General features: G+C 43.9%; 1 protein-coding gene across 2 annotated transcripts in view; it reads right to left on the minus strand.

Moving 5' to 3' along the window:
* LOC110490487 (myotrophin) overlaps nucleotides 1-21,894 on the minus strand; it is a 73,081-nt gene extending 51,187 nt beyond the window's left edge. The window contains exon 1 of one of the 2 annotated variants that reach the window (XM_090200777.1): nucleotides 21,556-21,894. The gene's annotated coding sequence lies outside the window, so the exon portion shown is untranslated. The remainder of the gene's footprint in view (nucleotides 1-21,555) is intronic. The other variant, XM_090200778.1, reaches the window with a different exon arrangement.
* Between the last annotated feature and the right edge of the window lie 1,644 nt (nucleotides 21,895-23,538).

Genomic DNA, 23,538 nt, shown 5'->3' on the forward strand with positions numbered 1-23,538 from the left:
ATGATGATAACAGTAAAGAAGTAACGGAGACCTATCTGATCAGTAACTGTAATATTATTACTAAAATTAGAACACTACTCCGTCATATTACTCGTTGCCGCAAAAAGTAATATTATTACTATAACTCCCCAACACTGGCTGTGACACATCAACAGTGAAATTAAGATTTCAATTCATATTTAATTTTCTTCCCTCAACAGACATTAGCCCATCAATGTTTTAAGAGGCTCGAAACTTTTTAAGGAGACCCAGGCGTTTTCATTAATATGTCTACTGATCTACTTAAAGCCTCTGTCAGGAACCAACCGTTAACATTTTCTGGGGGTGGGTGATAACGTTCGATTAACTGGCAGAGATCATTATCTATGCACATCTAAAATGGAAATGTACGCAATCATCTGCAATTGAGCTGAGCGAAATCAATATGGATGGCTGCAATCTCCTCCTTACCAGAGGAAAAGAGCCCTATATTTTAGAAAAGAGGAAAAGCTAGAGAGAAAAAGAGTGAATTGTGCCACTGAAGAGAATATAACACTCAAATGCTTACACTGCAAGAACTCCTCTGTGTCGGGAACAGGACACATGCAATGAATGCAATGGACTCTATTTTCCTCATCATTTCCTGTTAGAATGTTTGCATTGTGTTTGTTGTATTTATTTGACAGTTCAAATTCTCTGTGTACATTACATAACACAGGAAGGCCATATTTGACAGTTCAAATTCTCTGTGTACATTACATAACACAGGAAGGCCATATTTGACAGTTCAAATTCTCTGTGTACATTACATAACACAGGAAGGCCATATTTGACAGTTCAAATTCTCTGTGTACATTACATAACACAGGAAGGCCATATTTGACAGTTCAAATTCTCTGTGTACATTACATAACACAGGAAGGCCATATTTGACAGTTCAAATTCTCTGTGTACATTACAGAACACAGGAAGGCCATAAGGGAGGGAGGGGTAAGCTGGTGTCTGGACTACCCTGCCTGTGGGTGGGTGGCTGGCAGGATGGGTGGGAGTACCGGCTGTCGGCGTCCTCTACATTTATCGGTGCTCCGACAGCACCTCACTGTGCCACAAACACACTGCAATAAAACACCAAATTGCTTTGTATAAAAGACATGGCTTTGTCACTGGAGGGATAAGCAAAGGGGACATGAATAAAATAGCAACAAACAAAGGGAGAGTTAGGGGGGAGTTGAGACGAGCTACAGACTTCAGCAGCTGGCCGCGTCGCCGGGGTAATAATTGATGAGGGTCATCTGCACTCCTCCGATGAGTGAAAGGGCACTCTCTCCGTCTACAGAGGCAGAGGAAATTCATTGAAGAAAAAAGAAATAAACCAAGAGGCCAGAATTACTTTCTGAATCAACCATTTCATTTCATGGCTGGTGTAGCAGCTGTGGTACTGCTGAAATATCTAGCAGAGAAATACGGAGACATTCCAATATCATGGTACTGCCACTTGAATTACATTGTGTTCCTCCACAGTCAGTCAGAAATAATTTGTTAACCGTTGAGTCTTCGTAAATCTTGCTTGAACTTGGTTTCATAAAAAAAGGAAAAACTATTTTCTCCACATCTTTAAATACAGAGGAGTGTTTTATTAATTTCCTCATAGAGAGAGGAGCAACCTATGACCTCAGGTCCTCCTTCCCCAGGAGCACAAAATGGCTGCCTTTTTCCAATCACAATACCTGCAGAGGCACAATCATTTTTCACAGCCACTGCAGGCAGAGGCCCACTGATTAAGACCAGGCAAGTGGCAGCTAGCCCACACAATGCTCTACCCCAAGGATAAACTAAGTAGAGGTGATGGTTCTCCTCAGAAAGGGAAGTGGAGAAAGAGTCTTTGGGATAATATGAGGTCATTTAACCTCCGTAATCATTCCTGTCTGCCATTGGTCCTGTAATCTCAGCTCAGTATTTGGCTCAGCAGAGAGTAGTAGAGACATCTCTGCTTCTCCCTGAATATATTAAGTGCAAAGAGACTAGTAAAAAAGAAATAGTCTATACTGTAATGTGCATGTTCATTCTTCTGTCTATTCCACTTGAAAAAAAAACACAGCTGTCAATCAAATCAATTAAATTAGCTATAACAACAGCATATCTATCGAGCCCTCTGACGCTAAATAAACATGGGCCAAGGACGAGTTGAAATCAATTTTTTTTTAAATTTAGCTGATTCCACCAAACTCAATGTCCTCTCTCTTTCTCTCTCTCTCTCTCTCTCTCTCTCTCATTCCCAATTTGTTCTCTCTTCTCTCCATTATAAAATACATATCTCTCTCGCTTTCTCTCTCTCTTCTCTCCAGACTCACTGGTGCATGTCCTTCACAGTCTTCTCTCCCCACATGTAGGAAATTCAGAAGAAGAAATTAATCAAAAGAGCAACCGACTCTCCATCCTCCCTGGTCGGAGGAAACAAGATGAAAACAATCTAGTGTCTCCTCTCCGTTGCCGTCATAAATCAGACGGAAGACACGCAGGCTTCTGCATCGTAATTAAAACACTCATCCTATATTCCACAGCCACACGCACACACACACTCTTACGCACACACATAACAAGCCTCTTAGTTTTGACTCCGAAGCTAACCCATTCCTAATTAAAGAATACAAAAATAGTGCCAATAGTGCACAATAAACAACTGAAAAAATGTTGCTGCCCTTGTTGTCATTGATTCATTGCCGCACGCCGCCTTATCATTTAGTTCAGCATGATTAATGACAAAATAAATAAATAAACTCTTCTGCATTTTGCCTGGGACTCATTTCTTTTTCAGGGGGTTTCAAACAGGCTTGAAATACGAGATCATCAGCGTCTTGCAAAATGGCACAAAATAAAAGGCCATTGTTCTCAACTTAACTGGCGGACACGTGGTTTTCAGGAGGAAGTGAAAAGGCTCTGTGGAAATTAACGAGACACACTCAAGGTGTGTGGAGTGTACGTCTCAACAATAGCTATCTAATGACTGTGAGCCTGGCATCCCAGGAGGATAGAACAGAGTTCAATGTAACCTGAGACCCGTCCTGTACCGTAGCTAAGAGAACCTGGGCTACTTATGTCATGGAAATATTGAATCAAATACTTCTCAGATAGCGGAGCTTGTGTATTCAAATAGACGTTATTACAAACAGCAGCAAAGCTGAGCAATTCCATGGAAGAGCCGACTCTCCATTCTTAGTACTTGACTTTTATACAGTCTTACCCTTACATAACATTGTCACTCCACTTTATGAATCTTGTTGTCTGGCTTAGTTTCCATTCTCTTATTGGCTCAGACATTGGGGCAAAGATTCAATTGGTGGCGTGACATGCACACTCCTACTGGTGCCTATAACTGATTAGCTAATGTTCCTGTCCAAAGGTCTTCACAAGTTCAGGCCGATGTTGTAAATGTTCTCACCCACGTGCATGTCCAGTAGCCTTCACAAGATCAGATATGGCCCAGACCAGTCAGGTCTTGTTGATCTACCTTGCCTCATCCACACGGATTCTGCTTATGTTCTGTTCTAGGACTTGTCTAAATTTTGACTCGATGTTGATCCAGCTTTGTACACTCACATGGGCTCAGCCTTCATTCTGCTTACACACGTCTAATATTTAAACTTATATCGATTCTTCTTTCTACTTCAAAGAGAACAGTATACGTACTGAAAATCACCAGATGACTGGAAATTCTCTTACACTTACTCCCTGTGTGAAATATGGGGATGTTAGCGGTCAGTTTCACAGGAAGTAACGTGACCCAAGCTGAACTCAGTGGCTTATTTATTTATTTAACCTTTATTTAACTAGGCAAGTCAGTTATAAGTACACCACAGTTCCATCGCTACCACACGCACGTTCTGAACGCTAAGCCTTTGGCCATTCTCAGGCAACAATGAATGGAGCCACGGCCACAGTACAGGAAAGAGGCAGACCACAGCAGAAAATCTGAGATTCAACGCTGCTCCACCTCAGATGTTTGTTACTCCTAACGCCACTAATTAACAATATTGACGGCTAATGAGCAGATGGAGTATGAGAATTACAACCCACACTAACGACTTTGCCTAAAAAGCCTGTTCATTATCTCCCTAACAGCCACAATGGCAAAGGATTCAACTTGTTGCTTCGACACTTGGACGACGGGAACCGAAAAAGGAGTGAGAGAAACAGAGGGTGAACAGTCAAAAGGGGTGAGAGAAACAGAGGGTGAACAGTAAAAAGAGGTGAGAGAAACAGAGGGTGAATAGTAAAAAGGGGTGAGAGAAACAGAGGGTGAACAGTCAAATTGAGCACAAAGACACTGGAGAAAAATTGGCTGTTTCTATTCTCCTTCGCTGCTGGGAAACGGTCTGATTGATCTCCACACAAAATAAGAGGAGAAGTCTGCCCTCCCCCTTTCCTCCTCTCCCAACATCACACCATCTCTCCCTCCTCTCAATTATCAAGGTGATGCCCCAGATGTACAGGCAATTATGCATTCAATTTCCCTTTAAATTAGGTGGCATGTAAACAATGCACCAGGAGGTTGAAGGCACGGCCCCTCCATTTCTCAATTTAGACTCATTGATTGCCCTCCCCAAATCTGGTTGCCTCCATTATGGGCTGCATTATGTGCTGCCTGAATACCAAAAGGATTAGGATGAGGGCATTCAAAGTCTTAACACGTAAAATCTGGTGGTTTTAATGAATTTGGGGAGCACTTTACATTAAGTTGCCCCTATGACTATATATCTACACAGCAATAACTGTAGTAACAACATAGTAGTTATGTGTTACTATGTCATTATGTGGTAATAAGGGTGTAGAGCTGATAGCTATCAGTTATTACACAATTGTACTGTGAACACTGAGTCTGTACCCACTTTAAGTTAGTTTTAAGAGTGGTCAATTAGACTGCTGTGGCTATTTGATCATAATGTAGGCATACCAGAGTGGCCTACCATCAACAAGTATGGAGAAAATGCATACCATAACATTTTAACATGGAAATAGCTGTTCTGTCATTCAGCCCACAGTAGCAGCCAATGTATGGTGTTCAATGTAGGCCTACATTCCATGTGACTTTTGATAAAAACATGCAGGGCTTGACATTAACCTGTTTATCCACATGTCCTTCAGAAAAGGAGGTGACTGAAAATGTTGGTTTGTTGTTTGATGCAAGAAACCACTTCAACAAAATAAAATGCACAATTATTCCCATACCATTATTACAGATAATCAGACAAATGATGCTACCCTCTGCCTATTGGCTACTTAGCTTATTCAAGCCGGTCTCAAAATACAACACTGCCCCTTTAAGACAAAAAAAGTTATTTACCTGACACATTTTTCAAAAGTGTCTAGAAATGTACACATTTTGTGCTCTTGTAGGAAGCATTCACCCATATTGTTGACTACAAATGATCTATCACTGGGCTAATAACTCACTCACTAGCAATGAATATGAACAAATGTGCACAGGTGGCTACATGCAGCTCTCACTTTGATCTCTACTCACGACTGCTTCTGCTGTAAAAACAGCAGTTCAAAGTGAATGGCACAGATCCATATATGGCAATGGTCTCTCTGCATATAGGCATACTGCAGCTCTGATTTGTTTTGGTGCAGTGGTCTGTGTAGAGTACAGGCCTGAGTCATTCCTGTCAACACAATAGAATCCTATTCCGATGCATTCTGCCTACAACATAATATATTGTATAGTTAGTTTTGCATACTAACTCTTGCATCGTTTGTTTTGTTTCGTTATGTTGTATTGAATAGACAATCGGACAATTTATTTATTTTTATTATTATTATGTTTTCTTCTCGGGCCTCTATAACTATATCTATTGTTCTTATTTTTGTTGTTGTTGTGTGATTTGGATTAATCCCCTCTACCTCACGGAACCCCACTAATCTACTGACCGAACGCAAGAGGTGGCTAACAACAGACTCCATCCTATGCTAGCTTGCTACCGGTTGGCTTGGCTAGCTGTCTAAATCGCCGTGACCCTCAACCAACCTCTCCACTCACTGGACCCTTTTGATCACTCGACTAAGCATGCCTCTCCTTAATGTCAATATGTCTTGTCCATTGCTGTTCTGGTTAGTGTTTATTGGCTTATTTCACTGTAGAGCCTCTAGTCCTGCTCACTATACCTTATCCAACCTATTAGTTCCACCACCCACACATGCAATGACATCTCCTGGTTTCAATGATGTTTCTAGAGACAATATCTCTCTCTTCATCACTCAATACCTAGGTTTACCTCCACTGTATTCACATCCTACCTTACCTTTGTCTGTACATTATACCTTGATGCTTGTTTTTGAGTTGCTGTGCGTTTTGTTGCCAACCTGTTTTGCTACCTGACAAATTTACGGTTTTTACTTTTCAATTACCGTTTATATTTTTGTTTTTTCCTACTCAACTTTTTCACTCCGGACGCTTTATCTGGACACGATTCGTCAGGACCTCCAACAGCCGAAGCTAAGTAGTAACATTAACATGATGCCTTCTAATTGTAGTCGCTGTACTCGCCTTACGGCGAGGATAGCTGTGCTACAAGCCCAGCTTCAGACGCAATCGCTAGGCAAGGGTAATTTCAGTGTAGGAAAGGATGAAACAGCGTCTGTGCCACCAGTAAGTACAGATAGTAGTATAAATCCCCTGGCACAGTCCCCGCAGCCGGACAACTTTCTCACGGTTTCTGGAAGGAAATGCTGTAGGAACGCTCAACCGGTGTCGCTCATTCAGCCGACAGAAACTTTCAACCGGTTTTCCCCATTAAGCAGCGGGTCGGAGTCAGAGGCCGAGTCTTCTCTGGTCTCTACTCCTCCCGTTACGGGGTCTGAGACGCCGAAGCTTCCCACCATTAGCTCTGACAAATTGAAAACTCTAGTCATTGGCGACTCCATTACCCGCAGTATTAGACTTGAGAATCATCCAGCGATCATACACTGTTTACCGGGGGGCAGGGCTACCGACGTTAAGGCTAATCTGAAGATGGTGCTGGCTAAAGCTAAAACTGGCAAGTGTAGAGAGTATAGAGATATTGTTATCCACGTCGGCACCAACGATGTTAGGATGAAACAGTCAGAGATCACCAAGCGCAACATAGCTTCTGCGTGTAAATCAGCTAGAAAGATGTGTCGGCATCGAGTAATTGTCTCTGGCCCCCTCCCAGTTAGGGGGAGTGATGAGCTCTACAGCAGAGTCTCACAACTCAATCGCTGGTTGAAAACTGTTTTCTGCCCCTCCCAAAAGATAGAATTTGTAGATAATTGGCCCTCTTTCTGGGACTCGCCCACAAACAGGACCAAGCCTGACCTGCTGAGGAGTGACGGACTCCATCCTAGCTGGAGGGGTGCTCTCATTTTATCTACCAACATAGACAGGGCTCTAACTCCTCTAGCTCCACAATGAAATAGGGTGCAGGCCAGGCAGCAGGCTGTTAGCCAGCCTGCCAGCATAGTGGAGTCTGCCACTAGCACAGTCAGTGTAGTCAGCTCAGCTATCACCATTGAGACCGTGTCTGTGCCTCGACCTAGGTTGGGCAAAACTAAACATGGCGGTGTTCGCCTTAGCAATCTCACTAGGATAAAGACCACCTCCATTCCTGTCATTATTGAAAGAGATCATGATACCTCACATCTCAAAATAGGGCTACTTAATGTTAGATCCCTTACTTCAAAGGCAATTATAGTCAATGAACTAATCACTGATCATAATCTTGATGTGATTGGCCTGACTGAAACATGGCTTAAGCCTGATGAATTTACTGTGTTAAATGAGGCCTCACCTCCTGGCTACACTAGTGACCATATCCCCCGTGCATCCCGCAAAGGCGGAGGTGTTGCTAACATTTACGATAGCAAATTTCAATTTACAAAAAAAAAAATGACGTTTTCGTCTTTTGAGCTTCTAGTCATGAAATCTATGCAGCCTACTCAATCACTTTTTATAGCTACTGTTTACAGGCCTCCTGGGCCATATACAGCGTTCCTCACTGAGTTCCCTGAATTCCTATCGGACCTTGTAGTCATAGCGGATAATATTCTAATCTTTGGTGACTTTAATATTCACATGGAAAAGTCCACAGACCCACTCCAAAAGGCTTTCGGAGCCATCATCGACTCAGTGGGTTTTGTCCAACATGTCTCTGGACCCACTCACTGTCACAGTCATACGCTGGACCTAGTTTTGTCCCATGGAATAAATGTTGTGGATCTTAATGTTTTTCCTCATAATCCTGGACTATCGGACCACCATTTTATTACGTTTGCAATTGCAACAAATAATCTGCTCAGACCCCAACCAAGGATCATCAAAAGTCGTGCTATAAATTCACAGACAACACAAAGATTCCTTGATGTCCTTCCAGACTCCTTCTGCCTACCCAAGGACGCCAGAGGACAAAAATCAGTTAACCACCTAACTGAGGAACTCAACTTAACCTTGCGCAATACCCTAGATGCAGTTGCACCCCTAAAAACTAAAAACATTTCTCATAAGAAACTAGCTCCCTGGTACACAGAAAATACCCGAGCTCTGAAGCAAGCTTCCAGAAAATTGGAACGGAAATGGCGCCACACCAAACTGGAAGTCTTCCGACTAGCTTGGAAAGACAGTACTGTGCAGTACCGAAGAGCCCTTACTGCTGCTCGATCATCCTATTTTTCTAACTTAATTGAGGAAAATAAGAACAATCCGAAATTCCTTTTTGATACTGTCGCAAAGCTAACTAAAAAGCAGCATTCCCCAAGAGAGGATGACTTTCACTTTAGCAGTGATAAATTCATGAACTTCTTTGAGGAAAAGATTATGATTATTAGAAAGCAAATTACGGACTCTTCCTTAAATCTGCGTATTCCTTCAAAGCTCAGTTGTCCTGAGTCTGCACAACTCTGCCAGGACCTAGGATCAAGAGAGACACTCAAGTGTTTTAGTACTATATCTCTTGACACAATGATGAAAATAATCATGGCCTCTAAACCTTCAAGCTGCATACTGGACCCTATTCCAACTAAACTACTGAAAGAGCTGCTTCCTGTGCTTGGCCCTACTATGTTGAACATAATAAACGGCTCTCTATCCACCGGATGTGTACCAAACTCACTAAAAGTGGCAGTAATAAAGCCTCTCTTGAAAAAGCCAAACCTTGACCCAGAAAATATAAAAAACTATCGGCCTATATCGAATCTTCCATTCCTCTCAAAAATTTTAGAAAAGGCTGTTGCGCAACAACTCACTGCCTTCCTGAAGACAAACAATGTATACGAAATGCTTCAGTCTGGTTTTAGACCCCATCATAGCACTGAGACGGCACTTGTGAAGGTGGTAAATGACATTTTAATGGCATCAGACCGAGGCTCTGCATCTGTCCTCGTGCTCCTAGACCTTAGTGCTGCTTTTGATACCATCGATCACCACATTCTTTTGGAGAGATTGGAAACCCACATTGGTCTACACGGACAAGTTCTGGCCTGGTTTAGATCTTATCTGTCGGAAAGATATCAGTTTGTCTCTGTGAATGGTCTGTCCTCTGACAAATCAACTGTAATTTTCGGTGTTCCTCAAGGTTCCGTTTTAGGACCACTATTGTTTTCACTATATATTTTACCTCTTGGGGATGTTATTCGAAAACATAATGTTAACTTTCACTGCTATGCAGATGACACACAGCTGTACATTTCAATTAAACATGGTGAAGCCCCAAAATTGCCCTTGCTAGAAGAATGTGTTTCAGACATAAGGAAGTGGATGGCTGCAAACTTTCTACTTTTAAACTCGGACAAAACAGAGATGCTTGTTCTAGGTCCCAAGAAACAAAGAGATCTTCTGTTGAATCTGACAATTAATCTTAATGGTTGTACAGTCGTCTCAAATAAAACTGTGAAGGACCTCGGCGTTACTCTGGACCCTGATCTCTCTTTTGAAGAACATATCAAGACCATTTCAAGGACAGCTTTTTTCCATCTACGTAACATTGCAAAAATCAGGAACTTTCTGTCCAAAAATGATGCAGAAAAATTAATCCATGCTTTTGTCACTTCCAGGTTAGACTACTGCAATGCTCTACTTTCCGGCTACCCGGATAAAGCACTAAATAAACTTCAGTTAGTGCTAAATACGGCTGCTAGAATCCTGACTAGAACCAAAAAATTTGATCATATTACTCCAGTGCTAGCCTCTCTACACTGGCTTCCTGTCAAAGCAAGGGCTGATTTCAAGGTTTTACTGCTAACCTACAAAGCATTACATGGGCTTGCTCCTATCTATCTCTCTGATTTGGTCCTGCCGTACATACCTACACGTACGCTACGGTCACAAGACGCAGGCCTCCTAATTGTCCCTAGAATTTTTAAGCAAACAGCTGGAGGCAGGGCTTTCTCCTATAGAGCTCCATTTTTATGGAATGGTCTGCCTACCCATGTCAGAGACGCAAACTCGGTCTCAACCTTTAAGTCTCTACTGAAGACTCATCTCTTCAGTGGGTCATATGATTGAGTGTAGTCTGGCCCAGGAGTGGGAGGGTGAACGGAAAGGCTCTGGAGCAACGAACCACCCTTGCTGTCTCTGCCTGGCCGGTTCCCCTCTTTCCACTGGGATTCTCTGCCTCTAACCCTATTACAGGGGCTGAGTCACTGGCTTTACTGGGGCTCTCTCATGCCGTCCCTGGAGGAGGTGCGTCACCTGAGTGGGTTGAGTCACTGATGTGGTCATCCTGTCTGGGTTGGCGCCCCCCCCCCCCCCCCCCCTTAAGTTGTGCCGTGGCGGAGGTCTTTGTGGGCTATACTCAGCCTTGTCTCAGGATGGTAAGTTGGTGGTTGAAGATATCCCTCTAGTGGTGTGGGGGCTGTGCTTTGGCAAAGTGGGTGGGGTTATATCCTTCCTGTTTGGCCCTGTCCGGGGGTGTCCTCGGAGTGGGCCACAGTGTCTCCTGACCCCTCCTGTCTCAGCCTCCAGTATTTATGCTGCAGTAGTTTATGTGTCGGGGGGCTAGGGTCAGTTTGTTATATCTGGAGTACTTCTCCTGTCCTATTCGGTGTCCTGTGTGAATCTAAGTGTGCGTTCTCTAATTCTCTCCTTCTCTCTTTCTCTCTCTCGGAGGACCTGAGCCCTAGGACCATGCCCCAGGACTACCTGACATGATGACTCCTTGCTGTCCCCAGTCCACCTGGCTGTGCTGCTGCTCCAGTTTCAACTGTTCTGCCTTATTATTATTCGACCATGCTGATCATTTATGAACATTTGAACATCTTGGCCATGTTCTGTTATAATCTCCACCCGGCACAGCCAGAAGAGGACTGGCCATCCCACATATGCTCTCTCTAATTCTCTCTTTCTTTCTCTCTCTCGGAGGACCTGAGCCCTAGGACCATGCCCCAGGAATACCTGACATGATGACTCCTTGCTGTCCCCAGTCCACCTGACTGTGCTGCTGCTCCAGTTTCAACTATTCTGCCTTATTATTATTCGACCATGCTGGTCATTTATGAACATTTGAACATCTTGACCATGTTTTGTTATAATCTCCACCCGGCACAGCCAGAAGAGGACTGGCCACCCCACATAGCCTGGTTCCTCTCTAGGTTTCTTCCTAGGTTTTGGCCTTTCTAGGGAGTTTTTCCTAGCCACCGTGCTTCTTCACCTGCATTGCTTGCTGTTTGGGGTTTTAGGCTGGGTTTCTGTACAGCACTTTGAGATATCAGCTGATGTACGAAGGGCTATATAAAATAAATTTGATTGATTGATTGATTGATGCTATTTTATCGCCCCCAAAAACCTCCTTTTACTCTCTGTTCCAGACGTTCTAGACGACCAATTCTTATTGCTTTTAGTCGCACCCTTATTCTACTCCTCCTATGTTCCTCTGGCGATGTAGAGGTGAATCCAGGCCCTGCAGTGCCTAGCTCCACTCCTATTCCCCAGGCGCTCTCTTTTGACGACTTCTGTAACCGTAATAGCCTTGGTTTCATGCATGTTAACATTAGAAGCCTCCTCCCTAAGTTTGTTCTATTCACTGCTTTAGCACACTCTGCCAACCCGGATGTTCTAGCTGTGTCTGAATCCTGGCTTAGGAAGACCACCAAAAATTCAGACATTTTAATTCCAAACTACAACATTTTCAGACAAGATAGAACTGCCAAAGGGGGCGGTGTTGCAATCTACTGCAAAGATAGCCTGCAGAGTTCTGTCCTACTATCCAGGTCTGTACCCAAACAATTTGAACTTCTACTTTTAAAAATCCACCTCTCTAAAAACAAGTCTCTCACCGTTGCCGCCTGCTATAGACCACCCTCTGCCCCCAGCTGTGCTCTGGACACCATATGTGAACTGATTGCCCCCCATCTATCTTCAGAGCTCGTGCTGCTAGGCGACCTAAACTGGAACATGCTTAACACCCCAGCCATCCTACAATCTAAACTTGATGCCCTCAATCTCACACAAATTATCAATGAACCTACCAGGTACCTCCCCAAAGCCTTAAACATGGGCACCCTCATAGATATCATCCTAACCAACTTCCCCTCTAAATACACCTCTGCTGTCTTCAACCAAGATCTCAGCGATCACTGCCTCATTGCCTGCATCCGTAATGGGTCAGCGGTCAAACGACCTCCTCTCATCACTGTAAAACGCTCCCTGAAACACTTCAGCGAGCAGGCCTTTCTAATCGACCTGGCCGGGGTATCCTGGAAGGATATTGACCTCATCCCGTCAGTAGAGGATGCCTGGATATTTTTAAAAAATGCCTTCCTAACCATCTTAAATAAACATGCCCCATTCAAGAAATTTAGAACCAGGAACAGATATAGCCCTTGGTTCTCCCCAGACCTGACTGCCCTTAACCAACACAAAAACATCCTATGGCGTTCTGCATTAGCATCGAACAGCCCCCGTGATATGCAGCTGTTCAGGGAAGCTAGAAACCATTATACACAGGCAGTTAGAAAAGCCAAGGCTAGCTTTTTCAAGCAGAAATTTGCTTCTTGCAACACTAACTCAAAAAAGTTCTGGGACACTGTAAAGTCCATGGAGAATAAGAACACCTCCTCCCAGCTGCCCACTGCACTGAAGATAGGAAACACTGTCACCACTGATAAATCCACCATAATTGAAAATTTCAATAAGCATTTTTCTACTGCTGGCCATGCTTTCCACCTGGCTACTCCTACCCCTGTCAACAGCACTGCACCCCCAACAGCAACTCGCCCAAGCCTTCCCCATTTCTCCTTCTCCCAAATCCATTCAGCTGATGTTCTGAAAGAGCTGCAAAATCTGGACCCCTACAAATCAGCCGGGCTAGACAATCTGGACCCTTTCTTTCTAAAATTATCTGCCGAAATTGTTGCCACCCCTATTACTAGCCTGTTCAACCTCTCTTTCGTGTCGTCTGAGATTCCCAAAGATTGGAAAGCAGCTGCGGTCATCCCCCTCTTCAAAGGGGGGGACACTCTTGACCCAAACTGCTACAGACCTATATCTATTCTACCATGCCTTTCTAAGGTCTTCGAAAGCCAAGTCAACAAACAGATTACCGACCATTTTGAATCTCACCATACCTTCTCTGCTATGCAATCTGGTTTCAGACCTGGTCATGGGTGCACCTCAGCCACGCTCAAGGTCCTAAACGATATCTTAACCGCCATCGATAAGAAACATTACTGTGCAGCCGTCTTCATTGATCTGGACAAGGCTTTCGACTCTGTCAATCACCACATCCTCATCGGCAGACTCAACAGCCTTGGTTTCTCAAATGATTGCCTCGCCTGGTTCACCAACTACTTCTCTGATAGAGTTCAGTGTGTCAAATCGGAGGGTCTGTTGTCCGGACCTCTGGCAGTCTCTATGGGGGTGCCACAGGGTTAAATTCTTGGACCGACTCTCTTCTCTGTATACATCAATGAGGTCGCTCTTGCTGCTGGTGAGTCTCTGATCCACCTCTACGCAGACGACACCATTCTGTATACTTCCGGCCCTTCTTTGGACACTGTGTTAACAACCCTCCAGGCAAGCTTCAATGCCATACAACTCTCCTTCCGTGGCCTCCAATTGCTCTTAAATACAAGTAAAACTAAATGCATGCTCTTCAACCGATCGCTACCTGCACCTACCCGCCTGTCCAACATCACTACTCTGGACGGCTCTGACTTAGAATACGTGGACAACTACAAATACTTAGGTGTCTGGTTAGACTGTAAACTCTCCTTCCAGACCCATATCAAACATCTCCAATCCAAAGTTAAATCTAGAATTGGCTTCCTATTTCGCAACAAAGCATCCTTCACTCATGCTGCCAAACATACCCTTGTAAAACTGACCATCCTACCAATCCTCGACTTTGGCGATGTAATTTACAAAATAGCCTCCAATACCCTACTCAACAAATTGGATGCAGTCTATCACAGTGCAATCCGTTTTGTCACCAAAGCCCCATATACTACCCACCATTGCGACCTGTACGCTCTCGTTGGCTGGCCCTCGCTTCATACTCGTCGCCAAACCCACTGGCTCCATGTCATCTACAAGACCCTGCTAGGTAAAGTCCCCCCTTATCTCAGCTCGCTGGTCACCATAGCATCTCCCACCTGTAGCACACGCTCCAGCAGGTATATCTCTCTAGTCACCCCCAAAACCAATTCTTTCTTTGGCCGCCTCTCTTTCCAGTTCTCTGCTGCCAATGACTGGAACGAACTACAAAAATCTCTGAAACTGGAAACACTTATCTCCCTCACTAGCTTTAAGCACCTACTGTCAGAGCAGCTCACAGATTACTGCACCTGTACATAGCCCACCTATAATTTAGCCCTATCAACTACCTCTTTCCCAACTGTATTTAATTTATTTATTTATTTTGCTCCTTTGCACCCCATTATTTTTATTTCTACTTTGCACATTCTTCCATTGCAAAACTACCATTCCAGTGTTTTACTTGCTATATTGTATTTACCTTGCCACCAAGGCCTTTTTTGCCTTTACCTCCCTTCTCACCTCATTTGCTCACATTGTATATAGACTTGTTTATACTTTATTATTGACTGTATGTTTGTTTTACTCCATGTGTAACTCTGTGTTGTTGTATCTGTCGAACTGCTTTGCTTTATCTTGGCCAGGTCGCAATTGTAAATGAGAACTTGTTCTCAACTTGCCTACCTGGTTAAATAAAGGTAAAATAAATAAATAAATAAATAAATTGAAAGTTTCTAATATTGCGTTGATTTGATCACAATTTCCACAGTAAAGGGAAACATTGATAGTGTTAATTAACGGGAAAACTGTAGAAAGTCGAGTGAAGTTCAATCTCATGCTTCTCTGTGCAGGCTGATATTTCACGATCAACTCTGAATTTGACTTCAACATGTAGTCAACCTTGATAAATCAAATTCTGAAAATCATGACAGCTCAACAACCCAAACTCAGATCCTTGCAGATGGTCTTAACTCCATCAATATGACAACACGATCATGTTCTCAGGATATTTCAACTGAACACTGCATTGTGTACGTCATTAGACCACCCAATCCAGTTGTTCCACACCAGGCTTATAAAACAATTCCATTTAGCCTCACACGGTGACTCAGTAGTGTAGTCTAATTGTCTGGGGACTCTGCCTCGCCTTTGGGGTCAGCTCGATGCTCTGAACACCATCACACAGCTTTAATTGAATTGCAGAGACTAGCTTCCTAATTAAGTGATTAGGGCTGAGAACATGGGGGCAATTAGAGAATAACAATCCCCCCCTCCGATGTTGGCCAGACAGACAGTGGGATGAGAACATGGGGGCAATTAGGGAATAAAAAGCCCCCCCCCCCCCCCCCCCCTCCCCCGATGGTGGCCAGACAGACAGCGGGATAAAAACACGGGGGAAAATAGGGAATAACCCCCCCTCCGACAGACAGTGGGATGAGTAACTGACATCTAGGGGATTGAACTTGTTTTACAGACGTGTAACTCCAAAGACTGGCACATTTTTTTCAATAAAGAGCTGCAGTTCAAGCAACTAATGTTATGCGTATGTCCAATAGCATTTAAAATCAGCATGCAGTACCGGTAAAATACAGTTGCCATATCCTAAGGATTCTGACAGGTTTTGAAGTTAAGGTACTGATGGGCCTGGTCATTTTGAATTCATATCTGCTCTTATTGGGAGGGTAGAAAGAGGAGAGCTGTACAGGCCTAAGGGATGATCCTCATCTGAATGTCAACAAAAGAGCTAGTACAACCTGCCGGCTATGAAACAGAACAGAACACCAGGCCAATGTCCTTGACCACTTAAGAGGAGAGGAAAGAATGCAGCGTGTATTCCCTGGTCCCTCCTCCAATTCTGCTTGTCGACCTGGTGTCTGTCATCATAATGAAGTGTCTGGACAGACAGATAGATTACATCTGTATTCACAGTAGCAGGACTCCACTAGGTGTGGGAGGGAAGGAGAGGTGGGGAGAGTAATGCACGATTCTGGGGCTGCAGAGAGAGAGGTGGGAGCTCTGTTTCTGAGGGGAGCCCACCATGCAACTCACAATCCACAACATCACTCATAACTCAAGAAAAGTCAGGCAGAGTCTAATGAGAATGGATCTTTCACCAATCATCATTTGCGTTCTTGGTGCGATGCTGTCTCTGAACTGTTGCTTCTGCTCACCAGAACGAGAGGAGCGAAGAAAAGTACAAAAGACAGACAGAACCTTCTGGAATCTGACTAATGAATACAAACAACTTGAGCTCACCAAAGGGTTAGGAACTTAAGCTTATTTACAGTGTTCATATGTGCAGTTTATTAGATGACTGTGTTTACTGTTGCAGGAACCACAAACCAATTATTCAAACTCTTTCATGCTATTGTCATCATCGTAAATGGCATGACTTTCATACGTAAGCACACAACTACACATAGGTTTATGAAAAGGGCTGATGTATGAGGAGAAAAACTAACTGCTATGTATTCCATATAGAATTTTCTTAGTTTTTGTATTTTCTTAATGACCACAGATTTACTGTATTTAATTAATGCTGTTTCAAATGAAAGATTACCACACAGTTTGTGCTATCCGGGATCCTTAGGACATCCATACCCTAAACTTAACCCCTACCCTAACCCTAACCCTAACATTCCTTACCTTAACCATTTTAAATGCCAACTTCAATGGGGTAAAGTCAGAGTTGAGTGACGTCCCAAGGAAACGTCCCAAGGAAACCCCGGATAGCAAGGACCCATTTTTCTCCCACGGCTCTCTCTCCTCCCTGCCTTCCCATCTTCCATGATCCTGACTGATAAGATGAATGCCTGCCCAGTCACTAATCTTCAGGATGATGTACAAGGGTTAAACAAATATTTTTCACAGCGTCACCGTCATACCGTCACTCTCCTGTTTAGCACTGAGGGGCTGGCAGAGAGGAGGCTGACTGGTGCTGCCAACGTGATCGCTCCCCGACTGTCTGAGCTTTGAGTGACAGGCATATCGCTCAGCACCCATTGCAGTTTATAATCACACTCTGGCTCCGCTACATGTACAATTAATGAGGCTGTGGAGCACTGCAGGTAATCATTTAGAGACCACATTTCAACCCAGAGTCTGGGGAGTTAAAGAGGAGTGACTGGCACATCAGTGCAAATTCAACTAAATGGCACCTGGAAGAGGATGGACTTTCATTGAAACCTGGCTGAGAGAGAGGAACAATTTTGTTCGGAAATTAGCTCCAGATTTATGACATTTCGTCCATTTGTTTTCTGTAAGGGATTATTCATTTGCCAAAAATATTAGCGTGTTCCCTCTCTGGTTCAGTATAGATTAGAGACTTTGGCTGAGCAATTTCTTGATAGTTTGCAGCCCTGTGCCGAACCGCCAACATGTGTGAATGCGTTTTGTCTTCTCTGAAGGACAGGCAACGTCTCCGACCTCATTAGAGAGTGGACACCACATATTCAGGTTGACTTCCAGCTACAGCGACATGGCCTCTTTTCTAATCAGGGTAATTGCAGCAGGACTCTCTGGATAGACAGACACCTCTTCTCTCCTCTGTCTGAGCAGGGGGCAGAAGGCTGAGGAGGATAGCTGGGAGCCAAACATTTGGGCTGAGGAGGCAATTGGTCACGTGGGACTGAAGGCTGGCAGTAGGAAGCTCAGGGGATAGAGAGCTTAGGCTGGCAGTAGGAAGCTCAGGGGATAGAGAGCTGAGGCTGGCAGTAGGAAGCTCAGGGGATAGAGAGCTGAGGCTGGCAGTAGGAAGCTCAGGGGATAGGTAGCTGAGGCTGGCAAGAGGAAGCTCAGGGGATAGAGAGCTGAGGCTGGCAATAGGAAGCTCAGGGGATAGAGAGCTGAGGCTGGCAATAGGAAGCTCAGGGGATAGAGAGCTGAGGCTGGCAGTAGGAAGCTCAGGGGATAGGGAGTTGAGGCTGGCAGTAGGAACCTCATGGGATAGGTAGCTGAGGCTGGCAGTAGGAACCTCAGGGGATAGGGAGCTGAGGCTGGCAGTAGGAAGCTCAGGGGATAGGGAGCTGAGGCTGGCAGTAGGAAGCTCGGGGGATAGGGAGCTGAGGCTGGCAGTAGGAAGCTCAGGGGATAGAGAGCTGAGGCTGGCAATAGGAAGCTCAGGGGATAGAGAGCTGAGGCTGGCAGTAGGAAGCTCAGGGGATAGGGAGTTGAGGCTGGCAGTAGGAACCTCATGGGATAGGTAGCTGAGGCTGGCAGTAGGAACCTCAGGGGATAGGGAGCTGAGGCTGGCAGTAGGAAGCTCAGGGGATAGGGAGCTGAGGCTGGCAGTAGGAAGCTCGGGGGATAGGGAGCTGAGGCTGGCAGTAGGAAGCTCAGGGGATAGAGAGCTGAGGCTGGCAGAAGGAAGCTCAGGGGATAGGTAGCTGAGGCTGGCAGTAGGAAGCTCAGGGGATAGGGAGCTGAGGCTGGCAGTAGGAAGCTCAGGGGATAGGGAGCTGAGGCTGGCAGTAGGAAGCTCAGGGGATAGGAAGCTGAGGGCTAAAAGGACCATAGAGCTAAAGCAAGGGGCTATGAAACCAGGGAGGTGTTCTAGCCCCTAATAGGCTATGGGAGTAGGGAGGCTTAGACATGCTGGGGGACAAAATGGGCTGGTGTGCCTGGGAACAGCGGGTGAACTAGAGACAAGGCTGTGGATGGCACAGGAGATCTCATCTAGAGGCTAGAGTGGCTGCAGAGCTGTGGTAGCTAAGGGAGCTGCAGGTTCAGAAAGAACCACAGAGAGACAAAATACTCCAGGAGAGGAGAAAGACAACTCTTTCAGTGTGGACATTATGCTGCCCTGGGATAGCCTGTACCCTCTACCTGACTGACCGCTTCTGACTAGGATAAAGCAGACCATTATCGCTGCTATCATACCTCCAACCAGAGCCTCCACTAGGGAACTACAGTACTGACTGTCTAAAATGATTCAGGTTTTTGCTTAGAATACAGTGCCCATGCTCTCCAATTCAAGCATAATTTCATTCTATTAAACTAACTCCAGCAAGCAATTCCCAACAGATGAATCTGTTGAAAACTGAATTATCTAGCTAGAATCCAACAAACAAATAGTCTGATTAGATATTAGGTTGTTAAGGGAGAGAGAATAATCTAAATAAAGAAGAGATTGTGACTCATATCATCTAAACAAAGAGCTTCAGCTCTATACAGAAATGTAATGATACTGTCACGCCCTGGCTTTTTATTCTCTATTTTGGTTAGGCCAGGGTGTGACTAGGGTGGGCATTCTATGTCCTTTTTTCTATATTTTGTATTTCTATGTCTTGGCCTGGTATGGTTCTCAATCAGGGACAACTGTCTATCGTTGTCTCTGATTGAGAACCATACTTGGGTACCCTTTTCCCCCACCTGTTTTGTGGGAAGTTAACTTTGACTTTGTTCAGGGCACATAGCCCAAAGCTTCACAGTTTGGTTTTGTTCTTTGTTTTGTCGGCGTCATTTTTAATAAAAATAAAATGTACGCTTACCACGCTGCACCTTGGTCCTTCAACCAGCCGAGACAGATACACTGCTTTATCTAAGCTGGGTCTGACTATATCCTTGTACTTGTGAACTCACTGATAATCACGGCTTTTTAAAGTCCATTGCAATATCCAATCATTTCTGGGTAACAATTAAGTACCTTACTGTGATTGTTTTCAATTAAAATTGTCAATAAGAAACAAATTGCTTCTTACAAAGAGAGTAAAACTGGAAATGAGCTGTTACTGGCAGAGAGGTTGGAAACTCTCTTTCTCATTGGTCTAACTCATTTACCAACTGGAGATGTCCCAGGCAGGCCAAAACTCCATCCCACCAAAACAGGCAGAAATTTCAGGCTGTCTTTTCAAACAGCTCTTACACTAATAGAGCATTACCATTATTTTCAGTATTATTCCAACCCCGTAGTGTGGAAATATATATTAAAAGGGAAATTCATTTTTTTGGCTCCACTGGCCCTTTAATATCCATTATCGAGAGTAGCATGCTGAGGGAGCAAGGTTTTTTAGGCGTGGAGCACAAATCTTAGACGGGAGCTAAATGTATATTTTATTTTAACTAGGCAAGTCAGTTAAGAACAAATTCTTATTTACAATGGCCAACCAGGGAACTGCCTTGTTCAGGGGCAGAACAACAGGTTTTTACCAGCTTGTGGATTCGATCCAACAACCTTTACAGTTACTGGCCCAACGCTCTAACCACTAGATACCTGCTGGCTACCTGCCGCCTTAACAAGTGGAGCAAGTGGACCGAACTTATGTTGCAATGGGGGCCGTGCTGAGCCTGCCTTTTTGACCATAAAGATTTCAAAGGGAATAAAACACATAAAACACATAAAACACATAAAACAACATGTTTGCTCAAAGGGGCCCGGTGCAAGGTTCAATACAACATCAGCTTTGTGTCATCAGACTTTTCAGCTGTAAATGACTTTCTTTAATAACAATGATTATTTCAAGGGTTACGGCTTCTTCCTTTGAATAACAGACATACACTGATACAGTTATTAAATAACACGTATGAAATATAATAAACAAAATGAAGGGGTTGTTTGATGTAACTTTTCGTGATGTTATTTAATGAATTCTGTAGATTTCTCCAAAAGCAAAACCCATTCAAATGAATCGTTTAAACCTTTTAGTTTGCTCTTCTCTGTATGCCACCCAAGGTCTAGAGAGAGCTCGGAGGCTCAAAGGAAGTGTTCTGCAAATTAAACAATGTTTATTTTAACATTTATTTAACTAGGCAAGTCAGTTAAGAACAATTTCAAATTTACAATGATGGCCTAGGAACAGTAGGTTAACTGCCTTGTTCAGGGGCAGAATCACAGATTTCTGGTTGCTGGCCCAACGCTCTAACCGCTAGGCTACCTGCCGCCCCTAGGTGACGTCCCGCACTCCAATCCAAATGCATTACTTTAGCAGACCTGCTAGAGAATACAGGGTGTACCTAATCACCAATATGCCTATTATCACTCATAATCTGCCACAAAAAATGTATATGAAGAGGAAACGTCTCCGAAGACGTCACATTCAAATGACTGCTGCCCTCGGCTTTGAGTGCTTGACACAAATGGCTGTTGTAACCCAAATTACCTTAATGCCTCAGTTCTCCTTCTCTTAATGTGTGCCGGTGATGGAGGCCTTTCAAGTCGCCTTTCCACTCCAAACACACAGGGTCCAGGAGAGAAAGAGAGAGTCCGTGGGAGTGCTCTGTCTGCATCTCATCTCCTTCTACCTGGGAGAGAGATGGCTGCAGATGGGGTTGTAGAAAATGGAGAGTGGCAGGGTGAGAGGAGGGGCCGCCAGAGTAAAAACTGCTGCCTGGTGTTTCCCCTCTCCACTCCAATATCCCAGGTAGATCAGAGGAACGCCCAGGCGGGCGGGTGGGTTGTCGTAGTGGGACTCTTATCTGTTTACATCATTACACATTGTGTTTAGCTGCACATGGATGGATGCCCTGCAGTGACAGCCAGGGAAGGGGATGCCCTTCAAAGTGTACATGGGAAGGAAGGGGAGGGAAAAAGAAAGAGGGATGAAGAGTAGGGGGAAATTCACTGATAAGAAGAAGGAAAAACTGGTGGGATTGGGAGTTTCTGGCATACTGAGGAGAGAGAGCTTTGATGTAGGTTTCACATCTCACCCTTTTTAACTTATTCAAGTGCTTCAAGTCTTTTAGCCACCCCATGATGTTTTACAGTTTTTCTCAATTGCTAAGACACTTTTAATGAAACTTGTTGTCCGCTGGATCTCCACCATAACCTAATTAGCACAACATAATTACTTTTTGCAAAAAAAAAGTCATTTCTCATTGCTTTCACACACATTGCAAACGATAAGCACATTTGTGCAAAGCAGTAAACACAACTCTCTACAAAATATGCAAAACTCAGTTGAATAAATCACAGCTGGTACAAATTACTCTCATGAATGTGAACCTCTTCTGCAATGTGTGCAACATTTCTTTGTGCAATTGTTCAATCAGCAATCAGTCCTTATTCATGCATAAAAGAGGTCACCTCTGAGTTGCTGTTTGCAAGAATGGACCAATTAAGAGGCAGAGGGCAAGGACAAGGACAAGGACAAGGACAAGGACAAGGACAAGGACAAGGACAAGGACAAGGACAAGGACAAGGACAAGGGAGAGGTAGAGGTAGAGGTAGAGGTAGAGCTGCCCACAGAGGAAGATAGTTCAGCTCCCAGTTCAAATGGAGAAAGGTCAAATAAAGCCTTTTGTTTCTGGATATTCATGCTCTTGACTGCATTGGTTATCGTTGGTCAAATCATTTTAGGACAAAAGAATACAGCCCATACTGTCACGCCCTGACCTTAGTTATCTTTGTTTTCTTTATTATTTTGGTTAGGTCAGGGTGTGACAAGGGGTGGTTTGTTGTGTTTTGGTCCTGTCTAGGGTTTTTGTATGTTTAAGGGGTTGTTTTCTAGTCTAGGTGTTTTGTATGTCTATGGTTGCCTAGATTGGTTCTCAATTAGAGGTAGCTGTTTATCGTTGTCTCTGATTGGGAACCATATTTAGGCAGCCATATTCCTTGGGTAATTTGTGAGTGATTGTCTATGTGATGTTGCATGTTTGCACTCAGTGTTGAATGCGGTCACGTTATTTTGTTTGTTTAGTGTACTTCGTGTTCATTCGTCTAACGTTAAAAGTATGTATTCACATCCCGCTGCGCTTTGGTCTCCTCACTACGACGATCGTGACACATACTGTGATAACATGTTTACTTGCCTTTCATAGTGCATTATATAATTATAGTATCAGTAAATGGTCCAGACATATAAAAGAGGGTTAACCATGTTATCGTATATATTGACAGTTGTAGTTAGTATTTATTGGGACATTTTGTAACAATTGACGGAAATCATTTTTTTTGTATGTTTGATGGAGGTAGTTGATTTTGTGTCATGTATTTAATGTTTTGAAATTCTTAATGCATTTTGCAAATGAAATGTGTCATTGTGGCCAATGGGTTTCAGTTCGGGGCTTTGTGTTAATTGTTTTGAAAAATTAAACCACCTTTCATGTTATTTGGATGGAAGAGAATCCCCTTCAGCCTTACTGCT

This window comes from Oncorhynchus mykiss, chromosome 15, assembly GCF_057628025.1.
Source record: "Oncorhynchus mykiss isolate SJ-2025 chromosome 15, ASM5762802v1, whole genome shotgun sequence".
In the NCBI taxonomy this organism is placed as follows: domain Eukaryota; kingdom Metazoa; phylum Chordata; class Actinopteri; order Salmoniformes; family Salmonidae; genus Oncorhynchus; species Oncorhynchus mykiss.